Genomic DNA, 22,851 nt, shown 5'->3' with positions numbered 1-22,851 from the left:
ATTTCGAGTTCTAAATTTTCCCTCCTCTTTCCCCTCTGCCCTCCCCAGGATGGCATGCAATCTGATATAGGTTATACATGTATCATCATATTAAACATATTTTCACATAGTCATGTTGTAAAAGAAGAATCAGAACCAAAGGGAAAAACCACGAGAAAGACAAAACAAAAAAAGTGAAAATATTATGCTTCAATCTTCATTCAGACTCCATAGTTCTTTCTTTGGATGTGGATAGCATTTTATTGTATTGCTGAGAAGACCTAAGTCTATCATAGTCGATCATTTTGTACAGTGTTGCTCTTATTATGTACAATGCTCTCTTGGCTCTGCTCACTTCACTTAGCATCAGTTCATGTAAGTCTTTCTAGGTTTTTCTGAAATCTACCTGCTCATCATTTCTTATGGAACAATAGTATTCCATTACATTCATTTACCATAACTTGTTCAGCCATTCCCCAATGGATGGGTATCCCTTTAATTTCCAATTCTTTGCTACCACAAAAAGAGCTGTTATAAATATTTTTGTGCATGTGGGTCCTTTTCCTATTTTTATAATCTCTTTGGGATACAGACCTAGTAGTGGTATTACTGGGTCAAAGGGTATGCACAGTTTTATAGCCCTTTGGACATAGTAGAAGGGGTTTCCTTGAGAGGTGGTAATTTCCCTCTCCTTGAGGTCTTGAAGCAGAACTGGGATGATCACTTATCTAGCATGTGATGGTGGTGATTCATTTGTGGTATGACTCAGACCAGATGGTCACTGAGGTCCCTTGCAATCCTCCAATTCTGTGGCCTTTATTTCACAGATGAGGAAACTGAGGCTCAGAGAAGTTTCCTTAGTTTCCTAAAATCACACAGCTAGCAAGTGGTAAGGTTGTAACTTAAACCTCGGTCTTTTGACCCCAAGTGCAGGACATTACTTCTATTTCCCATAGAACATGTGCGTGGTGTACAGCAGAGACTTGGTTTATTGATACTGGTGTTCAGCTCTGTAAAAGTTAATGGAAGTAATAAGATGTGGAGAAAACGAAGGCTAGATTTAACCTGCTCACCTACCAAATCAATGAAAGAGCCAGATGTGACTCGTTTAAAGTCTCATACGTCATTGCTTGGTCTGAAAGGTTTTCACTTCCTTGCTTCTCTTGCTCATGAGCCCATTTCCTCATGTGAACAAAAGATTCTCAATTTTCTCCACATTAAGGTACCTAATTCAAAGAAAATTCAAGTGTAAACTAAAATTGTACTTTAATTCTTTATCCAGGTATCAGAAATAGAATCTTGCTTTCGACTGAGTCTGCATTGTTAGAATGAGGCATCCCAAGTGGTAAAAGAGATTTCATACTATTTCTATTGTCATTAACAAAAGAGAGCCTTTGGTAGCATAAAATGGAATATTCTGTTATAAGGACATAAGATTACTTCATAGCAGAAGCATAGTCTGTTGAATGGTCACTTGATATATGTATTTATAGATACATATGTGTGTGTGCTTTGTGTATATATGACATATTGTGTATTACATATGTGTATTGAGGATGTCCCAAATGTCTTAGTTCAGGTTTAAGCTTCAATTATATTTGTCTGTGTATATGCCTTTCTTCTCCATTTTTCTTTTGTGCTTCAATGGGTCTGTAATGCATGTAGTCATTATAGACATCCCTCCAGTGGTACAAATCCCAGTTTATCCATCTTCTTAGACTATGTGATTCTTGTCTATATTCTTTCTTAGATTTTACACAGAAGATCCACCTACTGTTCTAGATGCCTTTCTGGTCTTTTTTAGATTTCAGTAGTGCATTTGGTAGGTAGCTGAGTGGCTTAGAGAATAGAGCACTGGGCCTGGATTCAGGAAGATCTGAGTTGAAATCCAGTGTCAGACACTAGCTGTGTGACCCTGGGCAAATCACTTAACCTCTGTTTGCCTTAATCACTTGGAGAAGCAAATAGCAAAACACTCCAGAATCTTTGCCAAGGAATGCCAATGGACAGTATTGGTGTGCTATGGTTCACGGGGTCTCTGAGAATTGAACACAAGTGAACAACAAAAGTCCATTTGGTCTTTTCATCTTTTATCATCTGATCTGGCCCACCCCCAATCATCCCACTTCTTGAATATAGATTATCATTGGAAATATATTGCAATCTTCTTGAACCTTTCATGGGTAAACTGTAGTTTAGCCCAACTCCCTTCAAGCTCTAAAGAATCTAGGGATCTTATCATGGAGGCTGATCCCAAAGGATTATTTCTTTTTAATTTGTTCTCACCCAGAATTTACTCTAGGAAAATCTTTGAATGTATCTTAGCTATAGGTCATTTTTAGTTTTCCCCAAATATTGGTAACTGGGATCCCCAGCTCCTACTTAGACACTCAAATAGGCACATGTGTATTGGGTTTATCTTACTCCACAGAAAGAACATAGGATGTAGAGTGCTCATAGGAACATATTAACAGATGAAGAAAACAGATACTCAAATGACACCTAAGGTCTCCTCAAAAGGGAATTGAATTTAGGATTGCCAGCAGGTCAACTCCTTGACGTTTCAGTGAGTTCCTCTTTTCTGCAAGGTCCTATACAGTTCCTCTAAATGTCTTAGTAATGTTTGTGTATTTGTATGTGTGTGTGTGTGTGTGTGTGTGTGTGTGTGTGTGTGTGTGTGTGTTTGGATGCCCCCCCAGAAAGTAAGTGCTTTAAGGATACTAATCAAATGATCCCCTTCCATCAGACCCACCCTATCTGAGCAAAGGCATAGAAAGGCTGAGGGCAGAAGGAGAATGGGTGACAAAGGTCACCCATGAGCTAAAACACGTGAAGGGACACAATGTGGGATAAGGTTTGAGAAATAGGTTGTAGCCAGATTATAGAGGGCATTGAATGCCTGAATTAAGGTAGTGACAATGTATTAAAGACTTTTTTTTAAGTAAAGGTGATAAAGCTATAGAGGTGTATTACTAAGATTACCTGGGCAGTCCTGTCGAAAATGAACTAGAGAGGGAAGAGAGAGGATCACAATGGCTTAACATTTATACAGGAATAACTCCAATTCATATAGTGTTCCAAAGTTTTGAAAGCACTTTCTTCGCAGATAAGTAAAGAGGACAAATATTACTCTCCCAATTTATAGAAGAAACTGAAGCCTTGAGAGGGTAAATTGCCTCTGATTATACAGCAGGCAAGCATCTGAGGGAACATTTTACCATCTACAAAGTACTTTATAGAATTATCTCATTTGAGACCTCAGGGGTGTACGTTGTTTTATACAGAAACAAAGACTAGTCTCCTCGTTGTACCTTTGAAGAAACTGGAGCCCAAAGAGGTTAAAAATCTAACTGAAAAATTATAAACAAGTAAGAGAGAAGAGATCTGAAATCACTTTCATTATAAATCCGGCCCTCTTTCCAACACACCTATTGTCTCTTGTCTTGAAGCAATTAATAGACTATCGCAATAGTTTGGACCAGAAGAGATGAGAGCCTAACCTTGGGTGGGTGTGGAAAGTAGAGAAGCAATATGAAAGACATTGAGGATGTGGAAATTACAGGATCTGGTAACTGACTGGATTGTGTGAGGGAGAAGGAAGAGTCCAAGATAACTCTAAGGTTCTATGTCTCTGTGACTGAGAAGATGACAGTGCTATTTACAGAAATGCAGAAAGGATTTTTAAAAACTTTTCAAAATTTGATTAGCATTTATGTAGTGCTTTAAGGCTTACAAAACACTTTACAAATATTATCTCATTTTATCCTCATGATAACATTGGGAGATAGGGACTATTATTATAGCCACTTTGCACATGAGGAAAAATGAGACCACCAGAAGTTACATGACTTGCCCAGGACCACATAACATAACTAGGTTGGATTTGAACTTGGCTCTTCCTGACTCCAGGTCTACTACTTGATCTACTGTGTTACCTAGCTGTCTGCTGTTGGAGGTAAGTTTATTTATTTATTTTTTGCTTTTTTTTTGGAGGGCAATTGGGGTAATGCTCGTGGTTGTTTTGTTTTTGCTTTTTTTTTTTTTTGGAAGGGGGAAGATAGGGCAATTGAGGTTAACTGACTTGCTCACAGTCACATGGCTAGTTTTTTTTAGTATTAAGTGTCTGAGGCAGGATTTGAACTCCTCCTGACTCCAGGGCAGGTGCTCTATTCACTGTGCCACCTAGCCACCCCTAGGAGGTAAGTTTAGTGTAAATTTTTGATGAGTCCAGGTTTTTTTTTCTTTTGCATTTTGATATTGAGGTGCTGGTGGGATAAATGAGATATTGAAAGGGCAGGTGGACTGTTAGAATATGGATTTGGAAATCTGGGCAGAGGTTTAAAACGGAGATATAGATATGGTAGTATTCTGTATAGAGAGGATAAAGAGTGAAACTACCATGGGAGAGAGTAGAGAGTGAAGAGAAGGGCATCTAACAGAACCCTGGGGTAACTCCATCTTTAAGGGACAAGACAAGATGAAGCCTCAGCAAGAGATAGAGCTGAGCACTCAGAGAGGGGGGAGGAGAACCAAAAGTGTAGCCTCTCATGGAAGCCGACGGATCAAAAGGTACCCAGTAGAAAGGGTGGTTCCAAGTCTCACATGGCACCAAAGTCAAGGGGGATGCAAATAGAAAAAAGATTTTGTGACAAAAGTGCTTCATAGTGACTCTGCTGAAAGCTAATGCAGTAAAGTGGTGGGCTGTGAAGTAGTGATGGCGAGATGTTGATGAGCATTTCTAGGAATCTGCCAGTGTGTGAGCAGAGAAGTACAGAGCGATAGTTTGAAACTACAATGAAAAGTTCAAGAAGATTTATTTAATCTTTTTTCATCATTTTCGTCATTTATTTCATCAGCAACATATTTCCAAGGATAACCTGGTGTGTGTGTGTGTGTGTGTATGTGTATGTTCAAAGGAAAGGGTAGACCTGACGTTTTGTAGGATGAAGAAAGCCCCACAAGGAGAGAATGAAATTGTATGAGAGGACAAGATGATAGATGGAGTAAGGTCAGGGAGGGCACAGGAACAGATGGGGTGAAGGATATTGTGAAAAGTGAACTGCATTCTAGGGGAGTTGTGGCTCCGTTGTTTTTCCTTTGTGTCTGAGTCTTCATGTCCCCACTTGGGGTTTTCTTGGCAAAGATACTGGAGTGATTTGCCATTTCCAATCTGATACTTGAGAATTAGGCATTTTATTGCCATCAGTGTTACTGACTTTCTAAGTCATTTTTCCTCTCTTCACCCCAGTTTCTCCATTACTTAATTGGAAATAATAATAAAATTTGCCATCATCCAGCACATAGTAGATAATAATAGCTGACATTTATATAGTGCTTTAAGGTTTGCAAAGTGTTTTTCCTCCATTATCTCATTTGAGCTGAGGCTATAAATAATAGTGATAGCTCACACTTCTCTACCACTTTGCAGAATGCTTCCTTCACAATTCTTGGAGGGAGGTGATATTAGTATTATCATTCCCATTTTACAGATGATCATATCGGGGGAGGTCACAGTCAGGTTAAGTGGTTTACCCATAGCAAAACAGCAGGGTAAGTGTTAGAGATGGGATTAAAATTTCTAATCCGTAATTCTTTCCAGAATACCTCGCAGCCCATATACCCTAAGTGTCAAATGTCTCCCTAAGCAGATGAACTACTACATGAACATAATTCAAAGCATTTAAAAAACATAAGGCCTCTTATTAGCAGGAACTAAATCACTTTCAGATTGTAGTTAATACACACATAATGTATGTGCACACACATGTATACTCACGCTATATGCATATTCATTTATACATACATGCTTATATATACACATATATTGTATATATGCATGTATATACACCTATATATGTATGTTTTGTTGTTGTTTAATCGTTTCAATCATGTCCAACTCTGTGACCCCATTTGGGGTCTTCTTGGCAAAGATACTGGAGTGATTTGCTATTTCCCTCTCCAACATATATATATATATGTATATATATATATATATATATATATGAATGTATATACAGACATACAACAGTAAAAGACAGCAATATTTATTAAATATCTACTGAGTAAAGCCTCGCTCTAGGAAAGAGAGGTATTTAGGTAAGAAGAAAGTTCTTACCTTCAAGGAATTTAGTTGCGTTCATATAGTTCCTTGGCAAGTAGATTCCGAAGTATTTTATATTGTCTATAGTTATTTTAAATAGAATTTCTCTTTCTATCTCCTGTTGCTGGACTTTGTTGGTAATATATAGAAATGCTGATGATTTATGAGGGTTTGTTTTGTATCCTGTGACTGCTCATGTTAATTATTTCAGCTTGTTTTTTGCTTGATTCTTATATCATCTGCAAAGATAGTTTTGTTTCCTCCTTGCATATTCTAATTCCTTCTATTTCTTTGTCTTCTCTTATCCTCAAGGAATTGAGAATCATAGCTCTAGAGCTAGAAAGGGCTAAGTCAAACTCCTTATTTTACGGATGTGGAAACTGGACCAAAGGAGATTAAATGACTTGTCTAAGGTTACATGGGCAATAAGTGACAGGGGTAGGATTTAAACACAGGTCTTCTGACCCAGTGTCCTTTTCATTGTACTTCTTAAAATCTAATGACACAAAGTCAGGTTATGCTAATGCACAATATTCCCTGATAGACACAATAGAAATCTCTAATAAAACAAAGTTCTCTAAGGTGGGGTGGGGAACCTTCAGGTTTGAGGCTGCCTGTGGCCCTCTAGGTCCTTGGGCACTACTTTTTCACTGAGTCCAAGTTTTACAGAACAAATTCTTCTATTAAGGGGATTTGTCCTGTGAAGTTTGGATTCAGTCAAAGGGATGCACTTGAGGACCTAGACTAGGGCCACATGTAGCCTTGAGTTTGCAGGTTCCCTACCCCTGCTCTAAGGGGTCAAAGTGAAGTTCAGGGGCCTCCTTCAGAGGTGGCATTTGAGTTAGGCTTTAAAGTCTAGGTAGAAAGGTAAAGAAGGGGAAGGAGGGAATTCCAGGCATAAAATTAAGAAAAAAGTCAGGCTCACAAAGGTGAAATAATTTGTTCATACCTTGTCAGTTTTGGAGACAGGATTCAAATTCCTGTTTAAAATTGCTTCTAGGTCTCTCATGCCTCCAAATCCAGTTCTTTTTTCAGGATATCTTTTCCCTGTATAAAGAACAGACAGATCAAAGGCAGGGAGCCAAGAGGAGCCAGGATGAGCCAGGAGACTCAACCAATCAATCAATAGACATTTATTAAGAGTCTATTATATGCCAGATCCTGCCCTAGGTGCTGAGGGGACAAAAACAAAACATAAATTAATCCCTAATTTCAAGGAGCTTATATTCTAACTATGGGTGAGAGCATGAATGTTGCTACAGAATATACACATATATGTATATAGGTATGCATCTATATTCATATATATATACACATATGCATAAACATATAATGTGTTATATGTATTATTATGCTGATATATATGTCAAAATAAACACAAGGTAGTTAAATACAAGAAGGGAAATAATGATTTATTAAATTCCTATTTTAAGCCAGGCACTATGCTAAGCTCTTTACAAATATTATCTAATTTGATCTTCACAACAATGCTGAGAGGTAGGTGCTATTATGATTCCTATTTCACCGACAAGGGAGCTGAGGCTGACCGAGGTTGAGTGAGTTGCCCAAGGTTACACAGCTAGTTAAGAGTCTGAGGTCATATTTGAATTCTGGTCTTCCTTCCAGTACTCTGTCTGTTGTGTCACCTGGTTACAAAGTTGGGGAAGATGAGAACAAAGAGTTGGGGGTGGATTCAGGAGTAAAAGTTGGCCTGAGTTGTGTCTTGAAAGAAATGGAGAATCCTATGAGATGGATGTGAGGAAGGAGGGCATTTCAAGAATGGGAAAGTCCTTGCCAAGGTCAAGAGGTGAGAGATGGAGTTCTGTCTGCAAGAAATAGAGAAAACACCAATTTGATTGGATCAGAGAGAACTGGAAGGGGAAGACTGTGTAATGAGGTAGGAAATATTGGCTGGGGCCATGTTGTGAAAGGTTCTAAAAGTCATACAAAGGAGTTTATATTTTATTATAGAAGCAATAAATATGGAACTGATGAATGTGGACATAAGCTGGTCATCCATAGGGTCAGGATTTAGATGGGAAGAAAGTAAAATTAGAGTGGGGATAAAAAGCCTGAAAAACTGCTTAAGAGGTAGAGGGATTAGAGGTTGTGAGGAAGGTGAAGAATAGGTTTAGGAGGGAAGAAACCCCGGGACAGAAGGCATGCTATATAGTCAGGTATATCAATGCCAGAGTTTTTGATCAAGGATATGAAGCATTTGTGGGTAATTGTGAGATCCAGGGTATGACAAATTGAGGGGGAGCTGAAGGTGGAGCAAAGTTTCATGGGATATGAAGAGACTGAGGACCTGGGAACATGAAAGATGCAGTCTCCTAATATTAAGACAGTAGTTGGGAAGGAAAAGAAGGGGATGAACTCATTTAGAAAGGAGGAGAAATGATCTAGGGGTTGGTAAACAGCCACCATAACCTGTATTGGACGAACATCTTAAATAGAGTTAAATGCCAAAGAAAAGAAGTTAGTGAATGACAGCAGCAAAGAGAGAGTCTGGAAGACTCCATGGTGAGTGTCTGGGATTGGGGTGGGACCAAGAAAGGTTCAGAGACTTGTTCAGGTTACTTAGGGGTATGTTGAAACCAGCTCTCACTGCTAAAATTTCAGTGTTTGCATTTACAAAACTCTAAAACCAACAAATACTATATATCATGGATTGATTTATTGTTTTGTTGATTGGCCCTAGACTTAAGAAAACATGGAGAAAATATTAATAGTGCAAATTAAATTTAAAAGTGTTTTGGGTATGTTTTTCTCACAAGGAAGCTGATGAACATTTACTAGCACACTCCTGAGTTTAGTTGAAATGTAGAATGTGTGGTTAGGTGTTTCATTGGATAGAATGTCACACCTGGAGTCAGGAAGACTCATCTTCCTGAGTTCAAATCTGGCCTCAGACACTTACTAGCTGTGTGACCCTGGGCAAGTCACTGAACACTGTTGCCTCAGTTTCCTCATCTGTAAAATTAGCTGGAGAAGGAAATGGCAAACCACTCCAGTATGTTTTCCAAGAAGACCTTAAAAGGGGTCATGAAGAGTCAGACATTCTTGTGGGTAGTTGTGAGATCTGACTGAATAACAAGAAGAAGAATTGGAAAGGAATAAAATGTGGTGAGGCTTGAAATGGAGAGGAGAGTCAGATTGTGGAAGATCTTAGGTGCCAGGAAGAGGAATTTGAACGTCGTCAGTAGACAATATGGATCCCGTGAAGGTGTTGTAGTAGAGAAGTGACATCAGTATTTGTTGTTGCTGTTGTTGTTCAGTTGTGTCCTATTTTTCCTAAGGAAACAGAGGCAAAGAGAGTTAAGTGACTTGCCCAGGGTCACACAGCTAGTAAGTGTCTGAGGTCAGATTTGAACTCAAGAGGATGATTCTTCCTGACTCCAAGCCTAGCACTCTATCCACTGTGCCACCTAGCTGCTCATAAATATACTGGAAAAAAAAAACTGTTCTGAAAGTAGTATGAAAGATAGACTGGACTAGAGATGTATTGGAAGCAGGATGGTAGAAAGAAGAAGATGAGCTGGGAGATGCTTTGGAGATGTGATGGACAAGTCCTTGTAACTGATTGTAACTTAGAGGCTACTTTTGATCCTTCCTTCTCCCTCACCACTTATATATCTGAATTTGGAAGAAAGAATGATGGTGCCACAGGCCAAAATAGTGAATTTGGAAGGAATGAGTTTAGGGGGAACAATACAATAAGCTTTGGGGCATGTTGAAGTTGGGGTGCCTGTGGGGCACTCAGACGGAGATGTTCTGTGGGTAGTTAAGGAGCAAGATCCCATCATTCTTAAGAAAGGCCAGCCCTGAAATAGTAGATTTTGGAGTCATTTGAATGAAGAGAGTGATTATGATTGTTGAAGGGGTGAATGTAGAGATAAAAGAGAGGACAAATCAAGACTGATCCAAGTGGGGAATACCCATAGTAAGGATTGGGGAAGACAATAAGGAATCAAAGGAGTGGGTAGAATTAGGAAGGGAATTAGGGAATGTGGTATCTGGGGAACCAATCAATAAATCCACAAGCATTCATTAGGCACATATTCAGTGTGAGGAGCTGTTGTAGGCCCTGGGATTACAAAGGCAAAATGTAGCTCCTGCCCTCAAGGAGCTTACATTCTTTTGGGGGATACATATAAACAAATATATAAAATGTGTATAAAAATAAATGCAAAGAAGTTTTGGGCATGAACAGCTGGGAAAGTTCTCATGTAGAAGGTGGCACCTGAACAGAGAGTTTTAAAGAAAACAAGAGATTCTTAGAGGTGAGGAGGGAGAGCCCAGATACCATCCTCTACAAAGAATCAAAATTATGCTATTAAATTCTCTTTAGAAAAAAAAACAAATATCAATTGCTAATAAAGTCAAATATTATATTAAGTTACTAAATGTCCTGCACTTTCTCTCCATAGGAATGGCTTCCATCAACCTCATTGGCTGCAGGGTCGAATGTCATATTTAACTGTGAAAGCTCATAGGGGCATGTTAGTCCTTGTGTTAGTGAAATACCAAAGAGAATGGAAGATTGCAAAGGAAATAGGTCTGAAGGCAAAATGGGATGGGCTCTTATCTGTGATCCTTTCATATTGGAAAGAACTCCAAGTCTTCAAAGGATGTGTAAATTAAGTAAATTCTCTTATTCCTGAATATCTGCATTCACCTGTACACTCGACCAGATCTAAGATCCTTTGAGATATTGAAGTATTTAATCTCTAATCTGCTTTTTGGTGAGAGTTTAGGTTGATTAATCCAAATTGGAATCACTAGAGAAGTAATGAGTAGCCCCAGAAAGCCTGTGATGATTTTTGATGACTATAATGGGACTGCTAAGGTTGTAATTGACGGCAGTAAGAGAAAACTCTTTCCTCCCTGTTCTTTCATAAAATAAAATATAGCTAGCTAGAACAAAATGCTGTCTTCTTTGAAGTCAGAAGCGATCAATCATCTAAGCAAAGAGGGAAGCCAATCTTAGGAAAGAAAATTCTGCAAGATCAAGCTTGGGAATTCTCTACTAAGTATCCTATCTGCTGAAGGGGATAAGCAAGGTCATACTGCCCCTGTAAGCCCAGAACTTTTGGGATGCATGAGACTGGGGGTGGGAGAAGAATGAATCCAGGCCACTGTGGGAAGCAGCTCCTTGGCTTTGCTGCCAATGCCCAGGGACAGGAACTGTAGAGTCCTTTACATCGTGGTGAATAACACAGGCTCATATGAGTCCTGCTGGATGAAGAGTGGGAACAAACAGGCAGCCTCTGATGTTCTAAAATTATCTGACCCCGAGAGAACCCTTTCCCTTCCCTCCCAGTGACAAAAACCACCAGGAACCACGAGAAAGCCTTGTGACCTTGACACTCATAAAGTCATTCCTACAGCTATGTTGGATGTGAGCCAGCCAAGAATGGGATGAACTCCTCCGGAGGGCTCTCTTCCCTGGGTGGTGTAGAATGGGAGGAGAGAGAAGTGGGTAGTCTGGGAGCAGTGAGGCCTGATGATCAAAGGGGATGACGTTTGTAAAGTCCTTAGCACAGGGCCTGGTACACGGTGAGTATTTAATAGACGTTCATTCCCTTCCTTTCTCTGTTCCCCCTTTCATGTTTGGTGTGGCCCTCCCAGGACTGAGCTAGGAGAAATAGGCAGAAATTGCAAAGAAGCCCCTTTAGGCATGATGTCAGAAAATAGAAATAAAAAACAAAAACCAAAAAACTTAACAATCCCCATTCTCTAGAGGTGGAGGATGGCCTGCCCTGGGAGATGGTGGGAGTAGCCCTCCTGCACTGGAGGTTCTCAAGCAAAACCCAGCAGACCTCTAGTCTGGTATTGTGTAGAGAAAGTCCTTATTCAGGCTTTTAATAGAAAGACTCTCAGGTGCCTTCCAACTTTGAGATTCTGTGGATGTAGATCTGTCTAAGGAGCAGAAAAGCATAGGAATGTGGAGGAGAAAAGAATCGGGGTCACCCTGCTCCAGGTCTCTCTCCAATCTAGTCCATCTCCTCCTCAGCTGCCAACGATCTTCCAGAAGTGCTGGTCTAACCACCTCATCTCTCTATTCAGTGAATCTGAGCAGCTCCCTATTACCTCCAGGATCGTTTCTAAAGCCCTTCACAACCTGGCGACTTCCTACTGTTCCAATCTATTTTTTTCTGCTTTACTCCTCTCCATGTATGCTATGATTGAGTGATGCTGACCTCACTGTTCCTCACACAATGTGTTTCTCCTTTTCACTGGCCATCTCTTAGCCCTGGGATGCTCTAACTCCTTCAAGACTTCTCAAATCCAAACTCTACAAGGGACCTTTCCTGATGCTCCTTCTTCCCCCACCCCCTACTCTTTCCCAGTGGCTGTTTTCCCTCTGAGATTACCTCCCAATTATGATATATATCAATATACCATAAAATATCATATATATTACTATTTTTATTATAAGGATTATGATCACAACTACAACTACTATCACTACTATTACTACTACTACTACTGCTACTACTACTTTCTAGTATGCTATAATTTCTATAGCACCGTAAGATTTTCTTTTCTTTTTTTCTTTGGGAGGGTAATTGGGGTTAAGTGACTTGCCCAAGGTCACATGGCTGGTAAGTGTTAAGTATCTGAGGCCGGATTTGAACTCAGGTCCTCCTGACTCCAGGGCTGGTGCTCTATTCACTGTGCCACCTAGCTGCCCTGAACCATAAGATTTTCAAAGCACTTTACATATATTATCTCATTTGATTCTCATAACAACCATGTGAGGTAGGTCCTAGTATTATCTCCAATTTACAGATAAGGAAACTGAGTCTCAGAGAAATTATGTGATTTGTCCAGGGTTATCTAGTTAGGAAGTCCATGTTGTCTGTGTTTCATCTGGAGAATCACCTGAGTATTCAGAGAGTGCTAATAGTATGGAAATAACAGGACTGTGACTTAGTCCATGCAACAATTTCTGTCTCCTTAACTATTGATGTTAACTGTCACATGACTGATAGTGGGTTGACAATGAATCCATGAAATGGACAAATCTCATTATATCCCAGGGTATATAAGACCCTAAGGAGTGAGGTGGAGACTTAGTGATTCAGTTTAATTCAGTACAATACAACAAATATTTATTAAGCCTCTGTAAGGAACAGCAAGAAAAGAAAGGGGGGAAATTCAAAGATTTGGTGGTGAAAACAGTTCCAGTCTCATATGGTTCATCTCCACCTACGGTTTCCATTGTGCAATTTGGGAGGCAAACATAAGTCTGGCCACATGGGCCCCTGGGGATCTCGCCTTTGTTTACTGGCCTGAATGAGACCTCTGAATTGGACTTCACACTGCTTTAAGCAAACAGCAAGGAAGGAGGCACATCCTGTTATATTTCCTGCATCTTTTAAGTGTTTCTGATTACTCTCCAAGAGAGCGTTTCCTTGGTCGCATTTCTTCTTTCTTTTCTTGTCTTTCCTTGTTCTCTCCTCTTAAAAAAATATGTAGACACTCTGCATGGTGATAATTAGGATGTAATGTTCCCTTGTAGTGGAAGAGTTTACTGTATGTGTAAAACAGATGTTTGCTACAGGAGGGATCAAACAACTGTATAATAAAGTGCTTGTAGGAGCAACATTAGGGTGGGGGGGAAGGTGAGAAAAGAAGGGGAGGAAAGGAGAAAACAAGCATTTAGTAAGCACCTATTATATGCCAGCACTATTTACCTAAGCATTTTATTTCATTTCATTTCGTTTTGTTTTATTTTATTTTGCTTTTTGGAGGGGGCGAGCAGGGCAAATGGGGTTAAGTGACTTGCCCAAGGTCACACTGCTAGTAAGTATTAAGTGTCTGAGGCCGGTCCTCGTGACTCCAGGGCTGGTGCTCTATTCACTCCGCCACCTAGCCACCCCTTGCCTAAGCATTTTACAAATATTATCTAATTTGGTCCTAGGCAAATAGCTGCTATTATTATATCCATTTTACAGTTGAGGAAAATGAGGCAGACATAAGTCAAATGACTTCTAGGGTCACACTAGCTCAAGCTAGGTGGTGCAGTGGACAGAATGCTGGGCTTGGAGTTAGGAACACCTGAGTTCAAATCAAGTCTCAGATACTAACTGTGTGACTTTGGACAAGTCACTTAACCTCATTTGCTTCAGCTTCTTCATTTGTAAAATGAGCTGGAGAAGGACATGGAAAACCATTACAGTATCTATGCTAAGAAAACCCCAAATGGGGTCATGAAGAGTGGGACATGACTGAAATGACAACAAGGAGTCACATAGCTAATAAAATGTTTGAGGCTGAATTAGAACTCAGGTCTTTCTGACTCCAGAACCCAACCTCATTCCCTGGACCACCTAGCTTCCTTTTTGGAGAGAGGAGAAGACAATAGTGCCTATTCATTAGAAAACTAACTTTTATACATTGCTTCTTACGGAAAACATGTCCTTCTCCCCCTTTCCTCCACCTCCACAAATTGTCACATTCCTAGCACTAGAGACCTCACCTGGTTGGTGGTCTTTTGGAAACAGGGCTGGATTTAAAGTCCAAAGCCTTGGGGTTGGTTCCCAGCTAGGCAGTTTCTAACCATCTGACTTTAGGGCAAAGCCCCTGTGCATCTCTGAGCATCAGAGATGAAGAACTGTAAAATTGGACCATTGATACTTATTTATCTGCCTCCTGTTGTGAGGATCAAATGAGAAGATGTATGGGAAATCCTCTGTAGCCATAAAAAAGCTTGATAAACAAGCTAGATAAAGAGGCAGATGATGGTGCCACAGATAGAACTCTCAGTTTAGGGTCTGGATGACTCAACCTCAGGCACTGCGGGGCCTGTGAGGCCCTCAGCAAGCCACTTAACCTCTGTTTGCCTCAGTTTCCTGAACTGTAAAATAGGAACAATAATAGCACTTATTTTGCAATATTGATTTGGGGATCAAATGAAATAGTATCTGTAAAAGCACTTAGCACAGGGCCTGGCATGTAGTAAGTGTTACATAAGTAGTTATCCCACTATACCCCTATAAATATACCCATTGACTACTGCTACAGGCTGGGGCAGCTGGGTGGCATGGTGAACAGAGTGCCAGTCAGAAAATCCTGAGTTCAAATCTGGCCTTAGACTAGCTGTATGACCTTGGGCAAATCACCAGACCCTGTTTGCCTCAATTTCCACATCTGCAAAATGAGCTGGAGAAGGAAATGGCAAACCACTTCAGTATCTTTGCCAAGAAAATCCAAAATGGGGCCACAAAGAGTCAGACACAATTGAAAATAACTCAATGACAATATTGTTTTGTTTTTTTTAATTCAATTTTTAATTTATTAATTTGTTTGTTTCCTTTTAGTTTACAGGATTCAATTCCACAATTCCTTGAATTTCACATTTTGTCCCCCTCCTTCCCCTCCCCCCCCCATGGCGTCTTATAATCAAGTATAGGATCTGTAAATACTTTCACATTGTACAATGGTCAGGTTATAAGGATGGATTATACCAGCTGGAATGAAAAATGGTAAAGAGGACATAAAATCAAATAAGAGAACGAAAAAGATCAGGTATTTTGCTTCCACCTGGATATAAATTTAGTTCTTTCTAGTTCATTCTCTGGATGCACGTTTTTCTCTCCATCATGTGTCTTTTGGGATTGACTTATATCCCTGCATTGTTGAGAAGAGTCCAGTCTATCAAAGTTGGTCATCACACATACGTTGTGTCTGTAATTGTGTACAAATTCCTCCTGGTTCTACTCTTCTCACTCAGCATCAGTTCTTTTAAGCCTCTCCAGGTAAATATGAAGACCGCCTGCTCCCCGTTTCTTATGGCGCAATAGTATTCCATAACATGCATATACCACAACTTGTTCAGCCATTCCCCAATTGATGGGCACCCCCTTAATTTCCAATTCTTTGCCACAACAAAAAGAGCTGCTATAAACATTTTTGTACATATGGGTCTTTCTCCCATTTCTATGATCTCTTTGGGATATAACCCTAGGAGTGGTATTGCTGGATCAAAGGGTATGAAAGTATTTATAGCCCTTTGGGCATAGTTCCAGATTGCTCTCCAGAAAGGCTGGATCAATTCACAACTCCACCAACAATGCATTAGCGTTCCAGTTTGCCCACATCCTCTCCAGCATTTGTCATTTTCCTGTTTTGTCATCTTAGCCAATCTAACTGGTGAGATGTGGTACCTCAGAGTTGTTTTGATTTGCATTTCTCTAATCAATAGTGAATTAGAGCATTTCTTCATGTGCTTATAGATAGCTTTAATTTCTTTCTCTGAAAACTGCCTGTTCATATCCTTTGACCATTTATCAATTGGGGAATGACTTGTATTCTTATGAATTTGACTCAGTTCTCTGTATATTTTAGAGATGAGTCCTTTGTCAGATACATAGGTTGTAAAGATTCTTTCCCAATTTCCCACCTCCCTCCTAATCTTGGTTACATTGGCTTTATTTGTACAGAAACTTTTCAATTTCATGTAGTCAAAATTATCCATTTTACATTTTATAATGTTCTCTAATTCCTGTTTCGTCATAAAGTCATTCCCTCTCTACAAGTCTGATAGGTAAACTATTCCTTGTTTTAGCAGACTGCTTACAGTATCAACCTTTATACCTAGATCATGAACCCATTTAGACTTGATTTTGGTATATGGTGTTAGATAATGGTCTGTGTCCAGTTTCTGCCATACTATATTCCAGTTTTCCCAGCAGTTTTTGTCAAATAGTGAGTTCTTATCCCAAAAACCAGGGTCTGGGGGTTTATCAAACAATACATTACTGTAGTCGTTGACTTCTGAATCTCATGTGCCTAATCTATTCCATTGATCCACTCCTCTATTCCTAAGCCAGTACCAAGTAGTTTTGATGACTGCTGCTTTATAGTACAGATTGAAATCTGGTAAAGCTAGTCCACCTTCCCTAGCATTTTTTTCATTAATTCCCTTGATATTCTGGACCGTTTATTCTTCCAGATGAATTTTGTTACTATTTTTTCTAACTCTATAAAGTAGTTTTTTGGTAAATTAATTTGTATGGCACTAAATATATAATTTAATTTAGGTAAAATTGTCATTTTTATTATATTAGCTCGACCCAGCCATGAGCAATTGATATTTTTCCAATTAGTTATATCTGACTTTATTTGTGTGAGAAGTGTTTTGTAGTTATGATCATACAGGTCCTGGGTTTGTTTTGGCAGGTAGATTCCCAAATATTTTATAATGTCTACAGTAACTTTAAATGGGATTTCTCTTTCTACTTCTTGCTGTTGAGTTTCATTGGAAATATATAGGAATGCCGAGGATTTATGTGGGTTTATTTTATATCCTGCAACTTTGCCAAATTTATTTATTGTCTCAAGCAGTTTTTTACTTGATTCTCTAGGATTCTCTAAGTATATCATCATATCATCTGCGAAGAGTGATAGCTTGGTCTCTTCTTTTCCTAGCTTGATTCCTTTGATTTCTTTTTCTTCTCTAATTGCTACTGCTAACATTTCTAGTACCAGATTGAATAAGAGAGGTGATAGTGGACACCCTTGTTTCACCCCTGATCTTATGGGAAATGCTTCCAGCTTCTCCCCATTGCATATAATACTTGCTGATGGCTTTAAATAGATGCTACCTATTATTTTAAGGAAGGCTCCATTTATTCCTATACTTTCTAATGTTTTTAATAGGAATGGGTGTTGTATTTTGTCAAAAGCCTTTTCTGCATCTATTGAGATGATCATGTGGTTTCTGCTAGTTTTATTGTTGATATGCTCAATTATACTGATGGTTTTCCTAATATTAAACCATCCTTGCATTCCTGGAATAAATCCTACCTGATCAAAGTGTATTATTCTTGAGATAAGTTGCTGTAGTCTTTTGGCTAGTATTTTATTTAGAATTTTTGCATCTATATTCATGAGGGAGATTGGTCTATAATTTTCTTTCTCTGTTTTATCTCTTCCTGATTTAGGTATCAGTACCATATTTGTGTCATAAAAAGAATTTGGTAGGACTCCACTAATTTTCCCAAATAATTTGTAGAGTATTGGAATCAATTGTTCTTTAAATGTTTGATAGAATTCACTAGTGAATCCATCTGGCCCTGGAGATTTTTTCCTAGGGAGGTGACTGATGGCTTGTTCAATTTCTTTTTCTGAGATGGGATTATTTAAGTAATTTACTTCCTCTTCAGTTAATCTGGGCAACTTGTATGTTTCTAAATATTCATCCATTTCCCTAAGATTGTCAAATTTATGTGCATACAATTGGGAAAAATAATTCCTAATTATTGTTTTGATTTCCTCTTCATTGGAGGTAGATTCACCCTTTCCATTTTTGATACTCATAATTTGGTTTTCTTCTTTCTTTTTTTTTTTATCATATTGACTAAGGGTCTATCAATTTTGTTGGTTTTTTCATAAAACCAGCTCTTGGTTTTATTTATTAGTTCAATAGTTTTCTTAATTTCGATTTTATTAATCTCTCCTTTAGTCTTCAATATTTCTAGTTTAGTATTTAATTGGGGATTTTGAATTTGTTCTTTTTCTAAGTTTTTTAATTGCATGCCCAATTTGTTGAGCTCCCTTTTCTCTAATTTAATCACGTATGCACTCAGGGATATAAAACTTCCCCTAAGAACTGCCTTTAATGCATCCCACAGATTTTGGTATGTTGTCTCATTATTATCATTCTCTTGAATGAAATTACTGATTGTTTCTATAATTTCTTGTTTGACCCACTCATTCTTTAGGATCAAATTGTTTAATTTCCAGTTAGTTTTTAGTCTGTCTTTCCCTGGCCCTTTATTGCATATAATTTTTATTGCATCATGATCTGAGAATGATGCGTTTAATATTTCTGCCTTACTGCATAGAATTGTGAGGTTTTTATGCTCTAGAACATGGTCAGTTTTTGAATATGTGCCATGAACTGCTGAGAAGAAAGTATATTCCTTTTTATCCCCATTCAGTTTTCTCCAGAGATCTATCATACCTATCCTCTCTAAAGTCCTGTTCACCTCCTTAACTTCTTTCTTATTTTGAGGTTGGATTTATCAAGTTCAGATAGGGGGAGATTAAGGTCTCCCACTAGTATAGTTTTGCTATCTATTTCTTCCTCTAATTCCTTTACCTTCACCTCTAGGAATTTGGATGCTACACCACTTGCTGCATATATGTTAAGTAGTGATATTGCTTCATTCTCGATGGTGCCTTTTAACAGGATATAGTTTCCTTCCTTATCTCTTTTAATTAGGTCAATTTTTGCATTTGCTTTATCTGAGATAAGGATTGCTACCCCTGCTTTTTTTACTTTAGCTGAGGCATGATATATTTTACTCCAACCTTTTACCTTTACCTTGTGTGTATCCCTCTGTTTCAAATGTGTTTCTTGTAAACAGCATATTGTAGGATTATGATTTCTAATCCATTCTGCTATCTGTCTCCGTTTTATAGGAGAGTTCATTCCATTCACATTTACAGTTATGATTGTTATCTGTTTCTTTCCCCTCATCCTATTCCTGCCCCTGTTAATGTTCATATTTTCCCTCCCTTCTCCCTTCCCCCCCTTAATAGTTTTCCTTTTGACCACCGCCTCCCTCAGTGTTCCCTTTTCAGCCCCCCTCCCTTTTCCTCCCCTTTTCCCCTTACTACTTCCCTCCCTACAAATCACTCCCACCCCCCTTTTGTAACCCTTTCCCCCTCCTACTGCCTGTAGGATATTGTTATACTTAATGCGGTATGCTATTTTTCCTTCGCATCAAGAATGACAGGAACAGATCTCACTCGAAGCTCCTCTCCCTCCCCTCTTTCCCTCTAAAATGATGTGTGTTCTCCTTGTTTACCTTTCTAAGTCACTGTTGCTTCTCGTAATTGGAGGTTGAATTTTCCATTGAGTTCTGGCTTTTTTTATCAAGAAGGTCTGGAACTCTGTTATATCATTGAATGACCATCTCTTTGCCTGGAAGAATATGCTCAGTCTCACTGGGTATGTGATCCTTGGTTGTAATCCGAGCTGTTTTGCCTTCCTGAAAATTGTATTCCACTGCCTCCGATCTTTCAGTGTGGAGGCTGACAAATCCTGTGCAATCCTCACTGTGGCCCCTTGATATTTGAATTGTTTCTTTCTGGCCGCTTGAAGTATTTTCTCTTTTATCTGGTAGTTCTGGAGTTTGGCCACAACATTTCGAGGATTTTTCAGTTTGGGATCTCTTACAGCAGGTGTCCGGTGGATTCTGTCGATTTCTATTTTCCCCTCAGGTTCTAGTATCTCAGGGCAGTTTTCCTTAACGAGCTCTTGGAGAATGTTGTCCAGGCTCATTTTTTCATCATAATTTTCTGGTAGGCCTATGATTCTCAGATTATCTCTCCTGGATCTGTTTTCCAGGTCAGTTATTTTTTCTTTGAGGTATTTTACCTCTTTTTCTAATTTTTCATTTTTGTTGTTTTGCTTGGCTAATTCTTGGTTCCTCATAGAGTTATTTGTTTCCATTTGTTTAATTCTTGTTTTTAGCAAATCATTTTTCTTGGTTAATTTTTGAAGCTCCTTTTCCATGTCATACACTTTTCTTTTTAGAGAGATGTTTTCCTCATTATAATGTTTTCCGAATTCTGCTATTTTCGTTTTGAGAGAATTATTCATTTTGTCTTCTATCTCTCTCATTTTGCTTTCAAAGTTCCTTTTGATCTCATCTAGGAGAGCCTTCTGTGCTTGGGATCCATTCCCTGTTGAAGTCTCAGCTGTGGGTGTGGAGTCCACAGTGTCTCCCTCTGAGGTTGGTTTCTCCCTCTGAGGATAGTAGGACTCTAGAGTCTTTGTCTTTGTAGTCTGCTTTCTACCCATTTTGAGGGAGTGTCCTAGCCACTCCCTTCCTCTAGGATCCCAAGCCTTTACTGTAGAGGGTTTTGCCCTGGGGCAAGAGTTACTATATTTTCAGGGTCAGAGGAGGGGGTTTGGAGCAAGTGGGGTTCACTCTGCCATCCTTGTCTTTGGAGGTCCTAAAAGGGGCTTTAAAAAAAAAAAAAGATTTCTGGGCTATGAAGTGGTAGCCCCAGGAGTGTTTGCTGTCCAGTATAGGGGCCTCTGTATTTGCTTCTTACCTTGCTCTTTCCAGTCCCAGCCCTTTGGTGATAGGCCTGGTAGTGGACCTTGTGGTTGGTGGGAAGACTTGCCCTCCGAGTTGATCAGGCCCCTTCCAGGCCTGCGTCCACCACGCCTTCCTGCACAGGCCCTGCGCCTTCTCGGCCTGTGCCCTCCGTGCTGCCGCCGCCGCACCTTCCCGCACAGGCCGCCACGTCGTCGCCCGCTATTATTCCTTATTAGAACTTGTCCTTCGCATCTATGTATTGATAAATCTGGAAACGGCCACAGCTGCTGCTGATCTGGAGTCCCTCTGGCTGGCGGCTGGTCAGGCTCACCCTGGGGCTAAAGCCTCTGCGTGGGGCTGGGCTCGGCTCGCAGAGCGTTGCGCTGGCCGATTCCTGCCAGCCTGCCGGGCTGTTCTCAGCGGGAGGTTAGCTTCTCTGTGTCATTTTGTGGGTTCTGAAGCCGACAATATTGTTATAAGACTGAGTGATGAGAGATAAACTTCTTGGGATCCAAATGGGCCCAAGGAATGCTAGTGCACTATGGTAGGGAGATTGATGCATTGATTAGCTAATTGATGAATATTATGAAGTTCCTACTATGTTCTAGGTTCTGTGTTAGGTGAATGGGCTACAAATACAGAGAATGAAGCAATTTCTACTTTCAAGAACTTACAGTTTATTGTTGCTATAGAATTCATATATATATGTGTGTGTATATGTATGTATGTATAGAATAAATACAAATAAATGGTTTAATATAAGGTAATAGGAGGAGAGTGTTAGCAGTTGGAGGAATCAATAAGAGCTTCATTTAGAAAGTGGTGTTTAAGATGTACCTTAAAGGAAGAGAGGGACTCTGTGCAGCAGGAATGTGGAAGGACCATATTGCAGGCATGGAAGACCAGTGCCAAGAGAACAGAGTTGAAGTTGCAGGTTGACAGGAGTAGGGAGGAGGCCTCTTTGGTTGGATCATTCAATGTGGGAAGGTAAGTAATGTCAGTGAGGCTGGAAAGACTGGGTAGGGTTGGGAGACATGAGTGATGTTATCTTGATGAAATGCTTTCTCCCCAGGGTTTTACTGATACAGCGGCTTCCTTGGCCATAAAGGAAGGCAGTTTTGCAAATCTTATGGTTTCTGATGTGAGAAATAGAGGGAAAGGGCATAGCTGCCATATTCAACTCTTAACAGTGGACATTGAAATCTTTTCTTAAGACATATTAGTGCTGAGCTGGTCCTCATGGTAATGATACAGGTTGACATACCCTGATGTGGCCATATGCCAAACTTCACTGGGGGTTCACTCAACATGAAAGGGACCTTCCTCTAGATCTCTTTGTATTCCTTGGGTACCTGTGGATCCCAGTAAGTTCATCTGTTATCTTCCATTTTGCCACAACAGTCGATGATTACATTTATCTCTGCAATCTAATGACACTGGCCTCTTTGTTGTTTCTCACACATAACACTCCCTCTCCCAAATTTGACTATTTTCACTGGCTGTTGATCATGCCTGGGATTCTCCCTCCTCATCTCTGCCTCCTCCCTTCTTTCCTGGCTTCTTTCAAACCTTAGCCACTGTCCCACCTTCTGTAAGAAGTCTTTCCCAGTCCTTCTTAATCTTAATGCCCACCGTCTGAGACCAACTCCCAATTTATCCTTTATCTATCTTGTTTGTATATAGTCGTTTGTAAGCTGTCTTCCC

Source organism: Petaurus breviceps, unplaced genomic scaffold (genome assembly GCF_028583685.1).
Source record: "Petaurus breviceps papuanus isolate PSGF00001 unplaced genomic scaffold, PetGlider_PUasm1.0 190, whole genome shotgun sequence".
In the NCBI taxonomy this organism is placed as follows: domain Eukaryota; kingdom Metazoa; phylum Chordata; class Mammalia; order Diprotodontia; family Petauridae; genus Petaurus; species Petaurus breviceps.
The sequence above is the reverse complement of the archived record's forward strand: the minus strand, read 5'-3'. Positions refer to the sequence as shown.